A 19,289-nucleotide genomic window follows, 5' to 3' on the forward strand; every position below is an offset into this window, starting at 1 on the left:
AACAGCCATTGCCTCCTTCTATCTTATCTCTACTTACTCAGGCAGGAAGATGTAATTAAATTTGTAGAAGAGCAGCATGATCCTCAAACATAGATAGACTTGGGTTCGCCATCCAACTCTGCAACCTGGTGGCTGGCTGGGTTACCTTGGAAAATTACACAGTTGCCCCAAAGCATCCCTGAGGCAGGGATTTGAGGCAGGTAGTTTATTTGAAAGGTGATCCCAGAAGCACTGATGGGGAGTGAGGAAATGAGTCTAGGAATGGAAGAAAGTTAACAAGCAGCACGCTCTTGGGCAGGTTCCTCCTGTGGGCCACTGGATGCACTTCGGGTTCTGGGAGACTGTATAGAACTTACCTCAGAGATACCTAACCTGGGAGGGGGATTCTTCATTGACCAAGTGCTGATCTAGAGGTGTTGTCTCCGGGACTCCCCCCCTGCTCAGGTTGCCCACAACTGGTGAGAAATGTTGTGTGCATTGGGGCTGTGAATGTGGTGCACACCACATCTGCTGGCATGACCACTCTGAACTTCAGCCCCTCCTCTGAAAACTGAGGACAGTAGTTCACTCTGCAGGGATTTTGTGAAAATTAGCAATCACGTGGTGAACCTCCTAATAGTATGCCCCGCATATGTTAATTCCTCCAAAACCGGTAGCTCTTCTATAATGATGACATCTAATATCTCCCTTATAGTTTCTGCAGATGAAATTCATTCACACTTAGAAAGATCACTCAACACTTAACAAAGATCACTCAACATTTCTGAGCCCCAATTTTTGTCTCTAAAATCAAGGAGGGAAGTAAACTAAGCAACCTATTGTATTTTCCCAGGATTAATAATTCAAGTCTTCACAGATTGGTTTCCTGTGTCCTTTGACACTAGAACTTTCCTCTGGCCTCTGTGTGTGTGACTGTGACCTGACCTGGGCTGATTTGACCATCTGTGACCCTTAGGTTCTTCTTGGTAAATCACGGTAGCCCCTGAAGAAATTTTGAGGTAAGAGTTTCCTACTTAGCTGACAGCTTCACTACTAGGTCATTCTTATGCCCAGATGGAGCAAGTATGGGGGTGGTCTCAAATAATTTCTGCCAGTCCACATCTGAATATAATGTAGTATTTAAATTTCAATAATAAGAGCACATTTCTAACATTCACCATGCTGCATCACCGACTACTAATTTCATCAATTGAAAGAACCATTTCTGACTTTTGGTATAATTGGCACAGCACTGCTTGTGATTTGAGACACAGGAAACAGACACCTGTGGGAGCTAACGGGAAAGACCAGCCCACGATGTGCTTTCTTTATTAGAATGCAGCACATTCCAGCACCTGGTTATAGCTTAACCTGAGAAATGGCCACACGGGATCACACGGCACATGCTGATAATTTTTGTCTGTCTTTGTTCAGTAGTAAAACATACTTAACAGGAAACTCACCCTTTTAACCAATTTTAAGTGTACTCTTCTGTGGTATTATGTACATTCGCGTTGTTACCCATCACCATGCCTTCCATCTCCGGAACTTTTTCATCTTCTCAAACTAAAACTTAGAGCTCTATACCCAGAAAACAATATTAACAATAATTCCCCTTCCCAAAGTGGAAATAACCATTCCCCTGACTTCCCTGGTGGCTTAGATGGTAAAGCATCTGCCTACAATGCAGGAGACCCAGGTTCAATCCCTGGGTTGGGAAGATCCCCTGGAGAAGGCAATGACAACCCACTCCAGTACTCTTGCCTGGAAAATCCCATGGACAGAGGAGCCTGCAGGCTACAGTCCCTGGGGTCGCAAAGAGTTGGACATGACTGAGTGACTTCACTTTTTGTCTCTATGAATTTGACCATTCTACATTTCTCATATATGTGGAATCATACAATGTTTTTCCTGCATTATTTTACTTAGCATAATGTCTTCATGTTGTAGCACGTGTCAGAATTTCATTTCTTTTTAAGGCTGAATAATATTCCATTGTATGTATATACCACGTTTTATTTATTTGTTTATCAAAATGTTCACCCAGTGAACATTTGAATTGGTTCCACCTTTTGGCTACTATAAGTGATGCTGCTATGAACATGGGTGTATAAATATATGCTGAAGTATTTTAAGTAAAAACTAGAGACATAAAAATCTATTGCTTTTAATAGGAACCTAAAGAGCTAGTCAGATAACACAAGGAAAATATTGCCTAATCCTTAGTATTATTGGAGCTTAGTAAAGCACTTTTAACTTCTTCACTACCTTAGTAATACTGAAAGCACTGGTTTTACGGGTCTTCAAAATAAGATTTTGGAAGGAAACAGTTTGAAAATCTTGATTTGGTATTGTAAGACTGACTCTCTACTTCATCTCCAAAATAGCTTTTAAAATACCATTCACACAATGGTTATTTAATTTCCTGCATGGTATGTTCATTCTACCAAATTCACATAAATTTCCACAACTCTTCAGGACTTCTGCTCGGTTTCCAAGATGCAATTGCATAAAACCTTGTATTCCCTGACCTCAGCATTTTCATCAGTGATGCTGATACTTGCCTTCATTTTCCTCACTGTTGGGATGGTGCAGTGCTTTACACATTCGTATTAACCTTTCTCTGCAAGACCATGCCTGTGGGGAGCCTCTGCCTTGAATTCTGATGATGGCCACAAATGAGCCGAGTTGGTTACACATTGGTAGAGATTGGAGATTGGATTCTGTGCAGGAGGGACTGTTTGTTGTCCTAATTTATATGTGTGAGGCACTGTGCTTACTTAGAGGGCCTTTGCTTACAGAAAACCCTTGCCTAGACTTTACTTACAGGGCCCTTACTTACAGACAGCCCTTGCCTTGACTTGTGGATCCTTCTTTGATATGCTGGGAAAGTGGGCTTCCTATTGAGTTCCTGATTCTGCCTCTATCTCTTGTCCAGCGGTAGACTGCCAGGTCTTGAACAAGTTGGCCTTGGACTTTGATCACACATTCATTAGCACATTTTTATTGAGTACCTACTGTGTGTCTTGCACTCTGCTGGGTATTTAGGTGACCTTGGTGAATGAAACAAAGTTCCCTGTCTCATGGTACTCAGATTCTGGAGCTGTTCCTGATGCTAGCCACAAGCCACGTGTGGCTACTTAAACAAAATATAAATTTAAATTAATTAAAATTAAGTAAAATTTAAAATTCAATTCTAAGTACATTTGAAGTGCTCGATAGCCACAGACGGCAGGGGGCTACTGTGCTGGACAGTACAGATGTATGACATTTCCATCATGATGTAGGAAAGGGAAATATAGACTGTTAGGCGATGGTAAGTGGTATGGGGTAAAGAAAAGTAGAGGAGAGTGTGGGAATTAGGTGGATGGAGACATATTAAGCAGATAACAGAGGGAAACCTCCCAGCGGACTGAACAGCCAGAGCAACATACCGGTTCAGGAATCCACGTGACACATTTCTGGACCTTCACAGAGACCTGAGTGGCTGAGGCTGAATCAGCAAGGGAGGGAGTGCTCCAAAGGTATCAGGGTCTAGGGAACATAGGGCTTTGAAGAATGTTAACGATTTTCACTTTTCCTCAGAGTGAAATGGGGAAACCATTGCAGGATCTTGAGCAAAATGACATGATCTGTCATATTGGGATGATATCACACTGGTGTCTGTATTGAGAATAGACCAAAAGAGAGACCTATGAGAAGGCGATTGCAGTAGTCCAGACAAGAGGTGACTGGAGCTTGGACCAGGGTGTGGCAGCAGAAGTAGTGAGAAATGGCCATATTTTGGATATATTTTAAATGTAAAGCCAGCATGGTTTCCTGACAGATTGCAAGAGTAAAAGGTGATTCCAAAAGGCTGCAAGGTTTTTGGCCTAAGCAGTTGGAAGAGGGGTTGGCATAAAGTGGAATGTGGAAGGCTGTGACTAGAACGGATTTTGGAAAGAAAACAGGAGTATATTTTGGTACATGTGCACATTTGAGATGCCTGTTAGGCATCCAAGTGGAAATGTCAAGTAAAGAGTATAAAACTAAGAAAGAGGTGTGGGCTGGAGAAACCATTTGGGAGTCATCAGCAGTCTAGCCATGGGTTGGGTGGATCAGATGGGAATGAGTGTAGAGAAGAGAAGAGGCTCTGAGACTGAGCCTTGGCAACCCCAGCATATAAGAGGTTGGGATAAGATCAAAGAAGGAATCAGCATATATTTTCAGTATGTAAAATTTCTGTATCAAACTAACAAACTATTAGATAAAATGTTTTTTCCCATGATATTGACAAATACACAGTCCATAAGAACCTGGAAAACTAGGTTCAGGTTTAGAACTCTTGACTCTGGAGTTCTACACTGTAATTTGGTGGCACAGGGAAAGGGCCTGTAGCCCACACACCTTGATTGAGGGCAGAAGCAGAAGAGGGCATCAGAGGATGAGATGGATGGGTGGCATCACCAATGCAATGGACATGGACCTGGGCAAACTTCGGGAGATGATGAGATTCAGGGAGGCCTGGCGTGCTGCTGTCCATGGGGTCACAAGGAGTCAGACATGATTGGGCAGCTGAACAGCAACATAAGCCTGAATCACTCTCCTTTGGTAACAGGCAGGAAGACAGAGCACGTGGGTACTGATGCTGATGGGGAAGTAGCTGTGGGGGTGGGTGTTCTCGTCTTATTAATCAGCACTCATTTCTAGAAGATGCCTGATTAAGAATACCTTGCCAGAATGCTGCTTCAGGTCTAAGTTGACTTTCTTGTTGCTGCTAATTCTATTTAAGGGCTCACTAACGGTTCACTGTTTTCTTAGAGTATTAAAAATCCCAACCTTGTAGAGCTCTTACTTGCATAATTTCCCCACGAGGAACTCCAAGCACAAAGATGCAATATTTTGTCAAGAGATTACACAGTTAATAAGCAGTAGAAACAATTCTGCTGCCATTTCCTTCTGATTCATGATATACCAAAAAGCCCCCACTGGCCTTTGGAATATATTTCTTTATGTAGGAGTCTGGGAGTCTCTAAATAAGAATTTAGATTTTTAAGGGCTTGAAGGAATTATTCCAATAAGAAAATCAATAAAAGAACTGGAAAGATGAATAAGAACAGAACAACCTATTTCTTCCCATAAATTTTACTTTTGAAGTGTCAAAACACAGTACAGCTCTTTTCAAACACTGAAACCTATGCCACGTTGTGCCCTTTCTGAAGGGCAGTCCCCTTCTGCGTAGTCCGGTGGTTTCAGCAATTACTTTTGTGTACCCACATCCTACCCTGATCAGAAGGAAGGCTGTGGGGAGGAGCCTTGGTGAAGTAAGGCTCCTTTCCTCATTTATAAAAAGAGAATAAAAACCACTTTGTGTTACTCATAGAGACTTGATGACAATCAACTTTAAAATATACCCTGAAGCATTTTCATCTTCATAGAATAGAAAGAGTTAAATATAACCAATTGCATATTATTTAAAGCAATACTTTGTAATCCAAGCTCAGGTCAACTTCCGCTTCACCTGGGGAGAGAGAGGAACTTGTAACTGGGGACGTGCCACCGCATTTGCAAGGACTTCAGCCTTCGTCTCAGGCTCCCTTTCTATGTGTCTTCTGCCACCATCCTTGGTGACTCCCAGCTTCCAAGGCTGTGTCATCACCATTCAACCTATCCATCATTCAGAACTGCTCTCCTTCAGACATCGTGGATAGGAAAACCACCTTCACTGATCAACACTGTCTTCTGTGCTTAGTCGCTCAGTCATGTCTGACTCTTTGTGATCCCATGGAATGTAGCCCCCCAGGCTCCTCTGTCCATGGGATTCTCCAGGCAAGAATACTGGAGTGGGTTACCATTTCCTCCTCCAGGGGAGCTTTCTGCCTCAGGAATCAAATCTGGGTCTCCTGCATTGCAGGCAGATTCTTTACTGTCTGAGCCACCAGTCAAATGTCTTATGCCTCCTGGACTTGCTCCTCTTCGTCCTGACAGCCAGAACCTTGACCCTTCTGCAATCTCCATTGGCCCTGCACTATCTCATCCCTATCCTCTAGCCATGACCCACTTGGAGTGTGCTCTCAGTGAGCACCGTACGCTTTCATCCTCCATGCCCTGCCAGTCCCCAGCCTAGCCAGTGATCTCCATCAGCAAGCCATGATGTGTAACTCTGAAAATGTGTCCATCATCTCAGGAAAAGCCCCTTCCTAATTGTCTGTAGCATCCTGTTCTGAGCTTTGTCTATGCTCCTCAAGCCCCAGCCCTCGCTTTTTGTCCCCTTCACCGAGGGTCTCTCTTCCAGCTGTACTGAGACGTGAGGACATCCACTGGGAGCACTCACGCACCGCGCCCATCACATCTTTGCTCCGTCCTCCATCTTCTCTCTGAAGCTGCTCAAGGCAGCATCTCCATGAAACCATGCTGTCCTTTACCCAGCTCCTTTCTTGTTCTATACCTTTTTTTTTTTTTTTTTTTTTTTTTACTGAAATACAATTGACATACAGTAAAATGCACTCACTTTGATAAGTTTCGATAGTCGTGAATCCCTTGGTAACCACCACCCAAAGTTAAGATGCAACATTTCCAGATAGGTTCTTCATTCTCCTTTCCAGACAACTCCCAACCTCACCCCATCCCCAGAGACAACCACTATTCTGACTTCTATTATCCATGCGCAGTTCTGCCTGTGCCTGAACTTTGTGTAAATGGAATAACTGCAAGGAATTGCATCACACTTGGCACTGTCGTGTGTTTAGGTTCATCCATGTTGTTGCATTTGTCAGTGGCTCAGAGGTTAAAGCGTCTGCCTGGAATTCAGGAGACCCGGGTTCGATCCCTAGGTTGGGAAGATCCCCTGGAGAAGGAAATGGCAACCCACTCCAGTACTCTTGCCTGGAGAATCCCATGGATGGAGGAGCCTGGTAGGCTACAGTCCATGGGATCCCAAAGAGTTGGACACGACTGAGCGACTTCACTTTCACTTTTTACTTTCATTCTTTTTTACTGATGAGCACTTTCCATCCACAATTTGTTTATCCATTTTCTTGTTAAGTGCACATTTAGCTTTTTTCAGAGCTTTTTTTTTTTTTTGTATTTATGCATAAAGCTTCTAGGTACATTCTTTTTATTTTATTTTTTATTGGGGTATAGTTTCTTTACAATATATTCTTATACAAATGTTCTATGTGGATACATGTATTTTCTTCCTTAGGGAAGTATCTAGAAGTGGAGCTATGTTTAACTTTGGAAGAAACCGCCTGTTTTCCTAAGTGGTTTTTACCATTTCCCATTCTTTATATTCGTACCTGATGCGAAGAGCTGACTCGTTGGAAGAGACTCTGATGCTGGGAAAGGTTGAAGGCAGGAGGAGAAGAGGGTGGCAGAGGATGAGATGGTCAGTTGGCATCAGCGACTCAATGTACATGAAATTGAGCAAATTCTGGGAGATAATAAAGGACAGGGGAGCCTGGTGTGCTGCAGTCCATGGGATCGTAAGGAGCCAGACACGGCTTAGTGACTGAACAACATTCCTGCCAGCTGTGGATGACAGTTCCAGTTGCTCCACATCCATCTCTTCTTTTTGTGTCCTCATTCTTGCTTTTCTTTGACACATGGCCCTAACTCATTAGAGCATCTTATCTCTGTTCCACTCGAGCTTCTTAAGGACTGCAGCTGTGCTTCGATGGGCTTTGCACACGCCGGTGTAGCCTTCCTTAGAGCTGGCTCTCTCTAAATCTGCACAAAACAGGAGAAAATGGAACCCAGTGAGCGAGGCAGGGGCTCTGGGGATTCTGTACACACAGCCCAAGAGGCCCAGCAAAATCAGTATGATCCGACTCTCCTGTCCGTGTCTTACAATACTGCAGCTTGAATGCAGGGCTCCCGTGGCCATTTGTTACAGTCTTCAGGAAGGGCTTTTTATCAGATTCATAGCGGCAAGTGATACAAATTATTGGATTTCTTTTCCAACATAAAAAATAGCTATTTGCAGCCTTTTGAAGCTGGGTAAATGAGCCATTGATCTTACCTATAGAGCACTGCAGGGTATTTTTGTCCTGTCTTCACTTCCAATATTCTATGACGGGAGCTCGCCTGTCCAGCCAAGCTGTTCTAATCGGTATTCCCTGGGCGTACCCCGCTCATGGCCTGCTCCTTGCCTTTTCCCACATTATGGGGGAAATGCTTCCATGGAATGCCCTGTCTTTTTCCCTCCTAGAAGTTACATCTTCAAGGCCTGGCATATGCCAATATCTCTATGATGCTTTCCCCACCACTTTACCCTTCGGTAACTATTCTCTCTTGTGAATTATTATAACCTTCCCAGTGGAGGGTGATAGCCCCCATCCTGGCTTCCAGGGGCTCTAGGTTAATAGGGGCATCCCAGGACCCCTACATGACAAGTGTACTCCAGACTTCTGTGGCCAATGTTCCAGGGGGCCAGCTGCTATGCAGAATCTCTTTTTTTAAATCCTTTGCTCAAAAGGATCCGCTCCACTTCTAGCCGGAACTGTCTGCCTCCTGCCATCATCTTGAAACGATGAATTGCTTCAGACCAGGTTTCATCACTCACCAGTCAGTCAAGAGCTTGAGTTGCTTTTCAGAGTGCGTGTCAAAGCAGTCAGTGCTGTGGGCATGCGGAGAGGCAGCAAGTGGCGTAGCTCCCCACCCCATCCACACAGGCTGCTCACTTTCCAAGCGAGACACAGAAACAGTTGGCTGAAACTTGGCAAATATCCTGACCAGGACAAGGAGGGAGGGATGCTTATAAGCTTCCAGGTTTGCTTTGCTCTGTCCCCTCTCACTCTCTCGCAAAACAAACTAGCACCTTGTCTGTCTCCTCGTAGACGCTGGGCCATCTCCCAGACATCTTCCTGAAAGACAGGCTGGACAAAAGAATCTTCTCTTTCAATTCCCTCTGTCTTTATTCGACTCCAGAAAGATCCTTCGTTTTAAATATTGGGCAACGTGAGCAGGAGTACTCAGGAATATTACCTTCCCAAGTTTCCTCAATTCTGCCCTTCTGGTCATCCCTTCACCAGGCTAGGCTGCTTCACTTTCTCTTCACCTCCTAGTTCCTACAAAGCGTGCTTGTTCATTCAAAAATATTTAATGCTACTTTAAATTGTTTAATTTTTTCACTAAACACTATTATTGTTGTTGCTCTGTCACTAAGTTATCACCAACTCTTTGCAACCCCATGAACTGCAGAAGGCCAGGCTTCACTGTCCCCCAGAGTTTGCTCAAACTCATGTCCATTGAGTCAATGATGCCATCCAATCATCTCATCCTCTGTTGCCACCTTCTCTTCCTGCCCTCAATCTTTCCCAGCATCAGGGTCTTTTCCAATGAGTCTGCTCTTCACACCAATAAACATTATGGTAGGAGTTCAAGTCGAGCGAAAGCCAGGATACAAATAGTGCCTACTTCTGGAGCTTAGGTTTACTAGGAGACATAGATACACAGAGAGACAGCTACAAAAAAGTGTCCTGACTGGCATCCAGGGCACTGGAGGGACACAGGGAAGGAGCACTGGGTCCAGGCTCAGGAGGTCTGGGAAGGCTTTGAAAAAGAGCTGACCTTTAACCGAGTAACACTTACCTAGACGTCAGCTGGAAGACATGAGCGTGGGAGCGGGGTGCTTTGTGTAATAAAGGCCACACATGGGAACAAGTGGAAACTGAGAGTGCGACACAGCAAGGAACCGAGAGAAGTTTGCTGGTTTGGATCACAGGATGCAGGAGAGGTCACGAAAAGTGAAGCCGAAAAGGCAATTGTGGGCGTGATCCTAACACGCCTTGCCTGTACATTCTGATGAGTAGGGACGTCTCATAGCAAAGGGGAGTCATTCAAAGGCTCGTGGAGGAGACAGAGGTCACCCCTTTAATGGCTGCAAAGGTCACTCTGGCGGAAGCTTTGACAGTGTGGATTGGAGAGGTGAAGCTGGAGCAGCAGGTGGGCCAGAGGAGCAGGACAGGGGCTCAGCCAGAGGAGGGGCGGGCAGACTGGAGAAGGCAGTGGGCTAGTGACGTTGCGAGAGTTGGGGGAGAAGGAAGGGTAAAGGGCGAGGCCAGGAACGGGTTAGAGAGCCCAGCAGAGGGGAGGGCTGAGGACAGCAAGGAGAGCAGAGGAAGAGGAATATACAGAGAAGACCGAAGGGGGCGGCCAGGGAGGGGCAAATATGCAGACAGATCACCCTAACAGGAGGCAACGGGTGAGTCTTTCAAGAGACGGATGGTCAACCAGGTCCGATGTCCCAGAAGGAAACCCTTAAACCCGCTGGAGTTACCACCCAGACAGGATGCAATTTCAGGGGAACAGTGGCGGTAATGTAGACTGAGCAGTGAGGCGGAGGTGAGGAAACAGAGATGGCAAGACAGGAAACTCTCAAGAGGACTGGCTATAAAGGGAGGAGATAGAGAGAGCAGTAGCTAGAGAGGGGTGTGGGGTAAAAGACTGGGTGGTATTGTACGGCGGGAGAAACAAACGGGACTGGAACGTGCTTTAGAATGAGCAAGGACGGTGAAAACACGGAGTCTGCGCTGAGAAGCAGTTGTAGGATAGAAAGCAAATAACAGATGGGAGAACATAGGCCCTGTGTTCACTCGATAACAACAAAGTTCTACAAGAGTGAGCTGAGTCCCCAGTTTGCCGAAGGGCTGAAGAATCTGATTCCACACTGCAGCAGGGTGGGCTGGTCCCGGGGCAGACCCTGAGGCTCATTCGAAGCTGAGGCTACCCAATCTCTGTGCCCAAAGTCGGGATAAACATCCCCACCTTGTCAGTGCAAGGAGCTAAGACGCAGAAGTGCTTAAAACAGTGCCTGGCACGCAGGCAAATGCTAATGAAGTGTTAGCTGGAATCATCTAAGGAAGCCGAACTTTCCTGGGAAGGGACTCGCCTAGTGGCTTCTCACCTGGGCTGCTAATGAGTCTGAAAAACACATCCTGTTCTCTAGACTGTAGAAAATCAGACCCGTCCTGAAGAGCTGGGCCCCTCGAGTCTGTGAGGCTCGGCTCCACTCAGAGGGCAGATGTGCCCATTGGGAAGGCAGTGTGAGCATAGCCCAGAAATCTCCTGTAGACCCCACCCCGTTTCTTTCCAAAGCCTTTCCTCTGGTTTTCAGATGAGATTTCACTGTTCAGGAGGGGTGCCAGTGCTGGGAATCTCATAGTACTCCCAACCCCAGACACCAGGGTTGTGTAATTGCAGTGGCAGAGATTTGAATTGTCTTTTTGAAGAGACCACCTACTGTTTGTCTGTCAAATCATCTATGTGTGGGTGGAACTGAAATTGTGGGAGATGAAGACGGTGAGAGTGTCTTCCAGAGTAACTGGCATACGGTTGGTGATTCTTAAGTATTGGTTTCCTTTCTAGAAAGTATGGAGACAGTGTTCTTGGAGGGCAGCATGACCAGGTATAAGTCAGATGGGTTCAGTTCAGTCCAGTCGCTCAGTCGTGTTTGACACTTTGTGACCCCATGGACTGCAGCACGCCAGGCCTCCCTGTCCGTCACCAATTGCCGGAGCTTGCTCAAACTCATGTCCATTGAGTCGGAGATGCCATCCAACCATCTTGTCCTCTGTTGTCCCCTTCTGTCCCCTCTGTGGTCCTCCTTAAATCTTCCCCAGCATCAGGGTCTTTTCAAATGAGTCTGTTCTTTGCATCAGGTGGCCAAAGAATTGGAATTTCAGTTTCAGCATCTGTCCTTCCAATGAATATTCAGGACTGATTTCCTTTAGGATTGACTAGTTGGATCTCCTTGCAGTCCAAGGGACTCTCAAGAGTCTTCTCCAACACCACAGTTAAAAAGCATCAGTTCTTCAGTGCTCAGCTTTCTTTATAGTCCAGCTCTCACATCCATACATGACTGCTGGAAAAACCATAGCCTTGACTAGACAGACCTTTGCTGGCAAAGTAATGTCTCTGCTTTCTAATATGCTGTCTAGATTGGTCATAGCTTTTCTTCCAAGGAGCAAGCATCTTTTAATTTCATGGCTGCAGTCACCATCTGCAGTGGGATTTGCCCTCAAATTTTGACTCTACTGTTGAGCAGCTAAATGAACATGGGTTATTTACATCTTCTTGAACTTTTTTGCTCATCTGGGAATAAAGACTGCTAATACCCACTGCATCAGTGTGAGTTTGGGATAGAGACAGAAGAGATGGAAGTACCTGGCACACAGTAAGCTGTGTTTTTTCTTTGCCTTTCCTTGTGTGACTGTTTAAACTGCTGGGTAAACATGTTTACTCTCACAGATCTGATATATTTCCCCACATCTACTCAATATATCAAGTATTTAGTCATTCCGCCTCCTGATGCCTAGATCTCAGGGTGTGGAGTTTGTACCATCACTTGACCCGCCATTGTCTTGTTAGATACAGACAGACCTTTGTGTGACTACAATAGAGACATTATTGCCAGTTGTCAGTATTGAAATGATGCTCTCCTTCACTCTCCAGTGAAATATCTGCAGGCGTTCCTTCCCCCTTATTGAACATTTTGCAATCGCCTTTAAAAACAATGCCCTCGTCTCCCTGACCTGCCTCTCCTCCTCCCTCCCAGCCTCCTAAACCCCACCTCGTTTCCCTGTATTGTTTGCTTAATGGGCATTTTAACGAGTGTAGCATTTCCATTTTGAAACACACAGAACTCAAGACAGAAATTGGATTTCTTCCTGGACAGTTTCCATCCCTTCTCCTTGTTTACAGTTTTCGCCTTTGTTTTTCATTCTGCGACACAGCTCAAATTTGCTGAACCAGAAAGGGGTGGAAGGAGGTGTGAAAGAGAGGCAACCGCCTTCTCCTTGCTGCAGGAAGAGCTTATTAGCGACCTGCTCTCTACAAGAGACCAAGCACTCTAAAGATACTCCAGGCGCCTCTTCTGTTTCCACAAAAGCCCAAGGCCTGAGTACTCCATGCATGACAGAATCTAATTACAGAGACAATTACGGTTACCTGGACTGCCCAACTGTTGTGTTTCGTAATCAAAAGCAATACTGGCAGGTGTGAATCTGAGCCTGCTGAAAACTCAGGGAAACTACAGAATGCTTACCAACCCGAAGCAATTTTATTTTAGCCAGTGGGCCTGTGTTGCTCAGCCTTTATGTTAGCAGAAAGTTAAGGGATCTGGGGAATATACCAGGGCGCTTCTGCCAGCACATAGACATCAGTCCCCCTGTAGGAGTGTCCTCAGCTGAGTCAAGTACTCATGTTTTTGAAACTGGACTTCACAGCAATTTCAGAAAGCTCTGTGCCAGTTTCGAATTTGTTCTCTTTAAATAGTGGATCACTACCTGACTTCGCAGCCTTCATTTGGCATTTGATAAGGAGAAATTGATTTTTCTCCAGGCCCACACAGGCTGTAGATACTCGGTGAGCACAGAGTGTGCTGCGCTGGATGGAGGTGTGTATTCATACCCCTCGCCACCTGCTTCGTATTCATTCTGGCGCAGAGCTACAAATTGGCTCTCTTCCGCATCTCAGCCGGCTCTAGTTAATTTATGTCTCTGCCTCTCTGCCACAGCACACTGAGGAAATAGAGTTCCCACTTTCGAAATCAGGTTTACTAAAAATGAAGCAGCATGGCAATAATTGTTCTTTTTTTTTAATAGTTAAAGAAATTCCAAGTGGAAAGCAAGAAACAGGTTCCGCAAGAGGAAGAAAAATCAGGGCGCAGAAATAAGAACAGCTCAAAAGAGAGAGGCAAATAGCAAAGAAAAGTGGGAGAGGTCGACGGGGATGCATCGGAAAGGGAGAAAGCATCAAGGAAGGAGCAGAAGGGAAGACAGGAGACGGGAAAAGAAATGATGTGGACCTGAGAAGTGGACTCAACAAAGGAATAGAATAAGTGAAGGCCAAAGTAAGGATTAAGGAGGAAAATGTCAGAGCCAGTGAGGGCCCTAGAACTGCAGGTTACTGGGAGGATGTGGGCAGGGCTAGGAGTCCCTAGAGGGTTAGGTGTCTGCATGCCTTAGCACACGTGATGGTCAGGGAGACCGCCCTCCTGCAGATACTAACTCAGACTCAGAAATGAGAGCCAAGCAGACTCATTAACTGTGTTTGGCCAGCCTGTGATGGGCAACAGAATTTACTGATGCATATTTCAACTGAATTTTCTAACCAAGTTCTTAAATAAACAGTCACCAGATGTAACTGAAAAAGCAGAATAAGGCTTTCGATAGTGAGCATTTCTATAGGAAAATCTGAAAATCCTCTGTGTTGCTTTTTCCAAAGTTTTAGTCATTTGTGGTTTTTAACCCTGGCTAGTATGGTAGCAACTGTTCCAATGCTGGACTGTGCGGATCCTTCTGGTGTTTACTTTTAACATCCGCCAGGGTAGGGAGAGTGGCCAACACCTGTGGTGGCTAGAGAAGCCCCTTGGCAGGAAAGTTAACTCCACCAGTAACAAAGGGACCTTTGAGAGACTTGGGTTATAATGGGACCACCAGAAACTCCTTTCCCCAAAGTTGGGAAATCCAGAGCAGGTCTTCTCAGCCAGCCCACATTTGCAAAACCAGAACTGTCAGAGGAGGGAGCAATGGCAGGAGGCCTGAGAGAAATCTCAGGAAGGTGTCATTTGGCCGATGGCTTCAGATCCAGGGTCTGGAAACTTGGCATCACCTCCTGGCCTTGCTGTGGATCCCATGTTGGCAACTGGATATTCTGTTGAGTCTAAGAACTGATGCTCTCCAGTAGCCTGTGGATAATTTTCCATGTTGAGCAGACACCTTCTGCTATAGTTGGAGCTAAAAGTCCCCTTTGTTTATGTATTAGATAAAGTGTCTGATTCCACGATTTTTACCAATGAGTGGGAAGAGTAGCAACAATAATCAAGACTGGTTTATATTTGTCAGTAAGCTAGTCTTTCGATACCCTCTGATATTTTAATATCGTTGGGTTTCTATAGTTAGATTTCTCTACAAATTCATGAAGCCCTGTCATGCTCAAGTGTTGCTGAGAAGCTGTTCTTGTCCTGTTCCTGTCCCCCAGTCCCTTTCTAGAGTAACAGCATTACCTCCAGGCATGCAGAGTTATGATTAGTGGTCAATTCATTGAACACATATGATTTAGCAGTCAGGGTGACCATTTGCCTGGGACTTTTCTGGCTTGAGCACTGGAAGCCTTGCATTCCAAGAAACCCCTCAGTCCCAGGCAAACCATGACGGTTGATCACCCGATCATCTTCCGTATTCTGACAGAGCCTGAAGAGACCCTAGAAGTCATAGTGATTCCTACTCAATGATTCCTTCTGAAGTGCTGGTTAAAACCGAGTCCTCTTTACCAATTTACTTTCTTTCTGATTCACACATTCCTTGGATCGGAGGAGATAATTAAATACTATGAGCAAAGATGTAATCACCAGCACTCAAGAATAAAATTAAACAAAAATACTGCTGTTTAATTTTATAAAAAGAATTGTTTAATCCTGATTGGGATTTTGAAAACTAGTCAAAGACATAAAGTGAATCACAAATCATTATTCTCCATCTGGATACTGTTTGGTACCTCAAAGAGATCATTTCTAAAATGATATCATTTCAGGAAGTTTAAAGAATGAAATACAATGAACATGCCATCATTCTATCAAGTTACACCTTTTTGAGGGGGCGGGGGAAATGGTCACAATAATGTGAAGGAATAGAAGACCAGCCTGGAAGCTGACAGATGAGGTTCTGATCCTGGCGCAAGTCACTAAAGTATCACTGACCCCAGACAAATCATGCCTCCCCAAGCATTTTCACATTTCAAAATGAAAATGTGGATAAGAACTCTTTATGGAATAGCTAGCAGAAGAGAAGTATTAGAAGTCAGGAGATTTGTATTGCAGTCTTCACACTGCATTTACAACCATGTGTCCTTCCTTGGAGGCTCAGACCTTAAAGAATTCACCTGCAATGCGGGAGACAGGGTTTGATCCTTGGGTTGGGGAGTCCCCTGGAGGAGGGCATGGAAACCCACTCCAGTCTCCTTGCCTGGAGAATCCCCATGGACAGAGGAGCCTGGTGGGCTACAGTCCACTGGGTTGTAAAGAGTTGGACAGGACTGAGTGACTGAGCACACACACAGCCTTAGACAATGAGCTAGCCTGTTTCATCATATGTAAAATGGAAAGTCGTTAATAAACTATATAGCAGGGTCCTTGTGAAGACCAAGTGATAATGCAAAAGCAAGGACAAATGTCACATCCCATTGTCATGTAGTATCCTTTTGATCCTAAGGCAGCATCTAACATGGGTCACAGTGTGGTGCAAGTGCTGTTAAACTTTTAAATGTGGGCACAGTGGGGCCCATCACCTGCGTTGTGTGTGTGTGGGTGTGGGTGTGGGGGGGGCGGTGGTGGAGAGAGAGAAAGAGTCAATCATAATAACCAGCCATGGTCATTCATGTACATTTATACTCTGTGGTTGATTTCATGATACAACAGCAGAGTTGAATAGTTGTGTGGCCACAGAAACAGTATCACCCACCCAATCTAAATATTTAGCCTCTAGCTCTTTAACAGACTTGATGGACAAGAGTTTGGGTGAACTCCAGGAGTTGGTGATGGATAGGGAAGCCTGGCATGCTGCGATTCATGGGGTCGCAAAGAGTCGGACACGACTGAGCAACTAAACTGAACTGAACTGAGCTCTTTACAAGAGTACTTGGCTAACCCTGATTTAGCAGAAAGTTTCAAGGTTGGTATTCCAGGGTCCAGGATTCTCTTGGGTTCCATGTCACTGTAGGATATCATGCAAGTGATTTACTCTCTGGTTCTCTGGTTCTCATACTCTTCAAAAGTGCATGTGTGTGTGCTAAGCTGCTTCAGTTGTGTCTTACTCTTTGCAACCCTATGGACTGTAGCCCTCCAAGCTCCTCTGTCCATGGGTTTCTCCAGGCAAGAACACTGGAGTGGAGTGCCATGCCCTCCTCCAGTGGATCTTTCCAGCTCAGGGATCGACCCAGTGTCTCTCTCGTCTCTTATGTCTTCTGCATTGGCAAGCAGGTTCTTTACCACCAACACCACCTGGGAAACCAACTCCTCAAAAGAGGGAAATACAGATCCAACCCCATTTTTCCTCTTAGAAGTGTTGTTAAGGTAGATAAAAGAACAAGTGTGTTGGTATTTTTATGAAGGAAATATGATTTAAATTCAAGTATTATTCATAAGATGGGCTTCCCTTGTAGCTCAGTCGGTAAAGAATCTTCCTGCAGTACAGGAGACCCAGGTTGGATCCCTGGGTAGTGAAGATCCCCTGGAGAAGGAAATGGTAACCCACTCCTACAGTAACCTTGCCTGGAAAATCTCATGGAAATAGGAGCCTGGTGGGCTGCAGTCCATGGGGTCGCAAAGAGTTGGGCACGACTGAGCGACTAACACTTACTTACTTACTATTATTCATGGGGCAGATGCTGTTAGATGATTTGGAAGCAATAACTGGTGTGTTATTACTCAGTGATATTAGTTGTCTCATGTACATCGTGGGGGGTTACTTAGATTAGTGATAACACACAAACCCCTGTACCGTTGTAACTCATCAAAAGCTACAATAACACACCAGAATCTGATTCAATCCACAGTATCCTGTCAAGAGAGGGAGTTTTAATTGCTTCTTTATCCCTTTATTCACTGAAGACTTTCACTAAACATTTACAAGACATGAACTTCAGATCATGCCAGCATCTCTGCTGAGGTCAGCTGAGAGCTGGCCATTTTAATCCAGGACCAAGAAAGAAAAAGGACTATTCCCAAAAGAGAACAGTGGTGGTGGGGTAACAGATGGGCTGGTTTGCCAAGCAAATACCAAAGATATTTGTCTATGTTAAAATGTTAATTCATATTTGATTCCTAGACACATGACTGATAACGAGGCTGGTTAAACACATACACAAGTTAGTAACAAGCCTTTGCCTAACACATGTGAATATTAAGACCTCCTCTTTCTCAAGAATCCCCTCAAAGACCCAGAGAGGAGCTCCCTAAAGGAACAACTCTTAATATGTCTCAAAGCAGCCAGCTAAGTCTTAGCTAAGTCACCCCTGCTCTTTGAAAGTACCATTGGCTCAGGAGCAGCCCATTTACACACCCTACATACAAATCTCTAGATTTATGGCAGAGACAAATCAGTGAGCAATCACATGCTGTATAAAAGAAGTCTTCACTTTACCAGCAGATTCACTGCTGTGCTCCTTTAACTGATGTATTGCCAGTGGTGCAGTTCTAATAAAATCTCATTGTTAGAACAGCAGCACACATATGCTTTTTCATTGCCAACCTAGATGGAAATATGGAGAGCAGGGTGCACTTAAGTCCCCTTAGATCTTAATGCAGCTTTTGTCAAGGTCCTTTGTTCTCAGGCTAGGAGCTTACTGTTACTTATTACTTACAATAGGCTGGGAGAGATGGAGGTCCGCGATTCTTTAATACAACAACAATGAAACAATATCATGTGCTTTCACTGATTAACCTACTCTGATTATCTGCATGAGATTCCAAAAAAGTGAAGGATCAGTCATACAGGAATAAGCTACCTGGCCCTTTGAAGACAAGTCATCATAATATTAGAAATAGCGCTAGTATGGAGTATCATCATGTGCCAAGCAGTATTTTAACTCATTCAGTTCAGTTCAGTTCATTCAGTTGTATCCAACTCCCTGTGACTCCATGGACTGCAGCACGCCAGGCCTCCCTGTCTATCACCGACTCCCAGAGCTTACTCAGACTCATGTCCATTGAGTTGGTGATGGCATCCAACCATCTCATCCTCTGCCATCCCCTTCTCCTCTCGCTCTCAATCTTTCCTAGCCTCAGGGTCTTCTCCAGTGAGTCAGTTCTTCACATCAGGTGGCCAAAGTATTGGAGTTTCAGCTTCAGCATCAGTCCTTCCAATGAAGACCTAGGACTGATCTCCTTTAGGATGGACTGGTTTGATCTTGCAATCCAAGTGACTCTCAAGAGCCTTCTCCAACACCACAGTTCAAAAGCATCAATTCTTCAGCACTCAGCTTTCTGTATAGTCCAACTCTCACATCCATACATGACTACTGGAAAAACTGTAGCTTTGACTTGATGGACCTTTGTCGGCAAAGTAATGTCTCTGCTTTTTAATATGCTGTCTAGGTCACAGCTTTTCTTCCAAGGAGCAAGCGTCTTTTAATTTCATGGCAGTCACCATCTGCAGTGATTTTGGAGCCCAGAAAAATAAAGTCTGACACTGTTTCCATTGTTTCCCCCACCTATTTGCCATGAAGTGATGGGACCAGATGCCATGATCTTCGTTTTCTGAATGTTGAGTTTTAAGCCAACTTTTTCACTCTCCTCTTTCACTTTCATCAAGAGGCTCTTTAGTTCTTCTTCA

General features: G+C 44.8%; 1 protein-coding gene and 1 non-coding gene across 11 annotated transcripts in view; both read left to right on the plus strand.

The window, feature by feature from the left end:
- CPQ (carboxypeptidase Q) overlaps positions 1-19,289 on the plus strand; it is a 577,075-nt gene that overhangs the window by 532,197 nt on the left and 25,589 nt on the right. The gene's annotated exons all lie outside the window — the stretch shown is intronic.
- TRNAC-ACA (transfer RNA cysteine (anticodon ACA)) lies at positions 1,628-1,699 on the plus strand. Its single transcript has one exon. It is a non-coding gene; the product is annotated as a tRNA-Cys (tRNA).

This window comes from Bos grunniens, chromosome 14 (genome assembly GCF_055505025.1).
Source record: "Bos grunniens cultivar Pamir isolate PY7600 chromosome 14, Bosgru_T2T1.0, whole genome shotgun sequence".
NCBI lineage: Eukaryota > Metazoa > Chordata > Mammalia > Artiodactyla > Bovidae > Bos > Bos grunniens.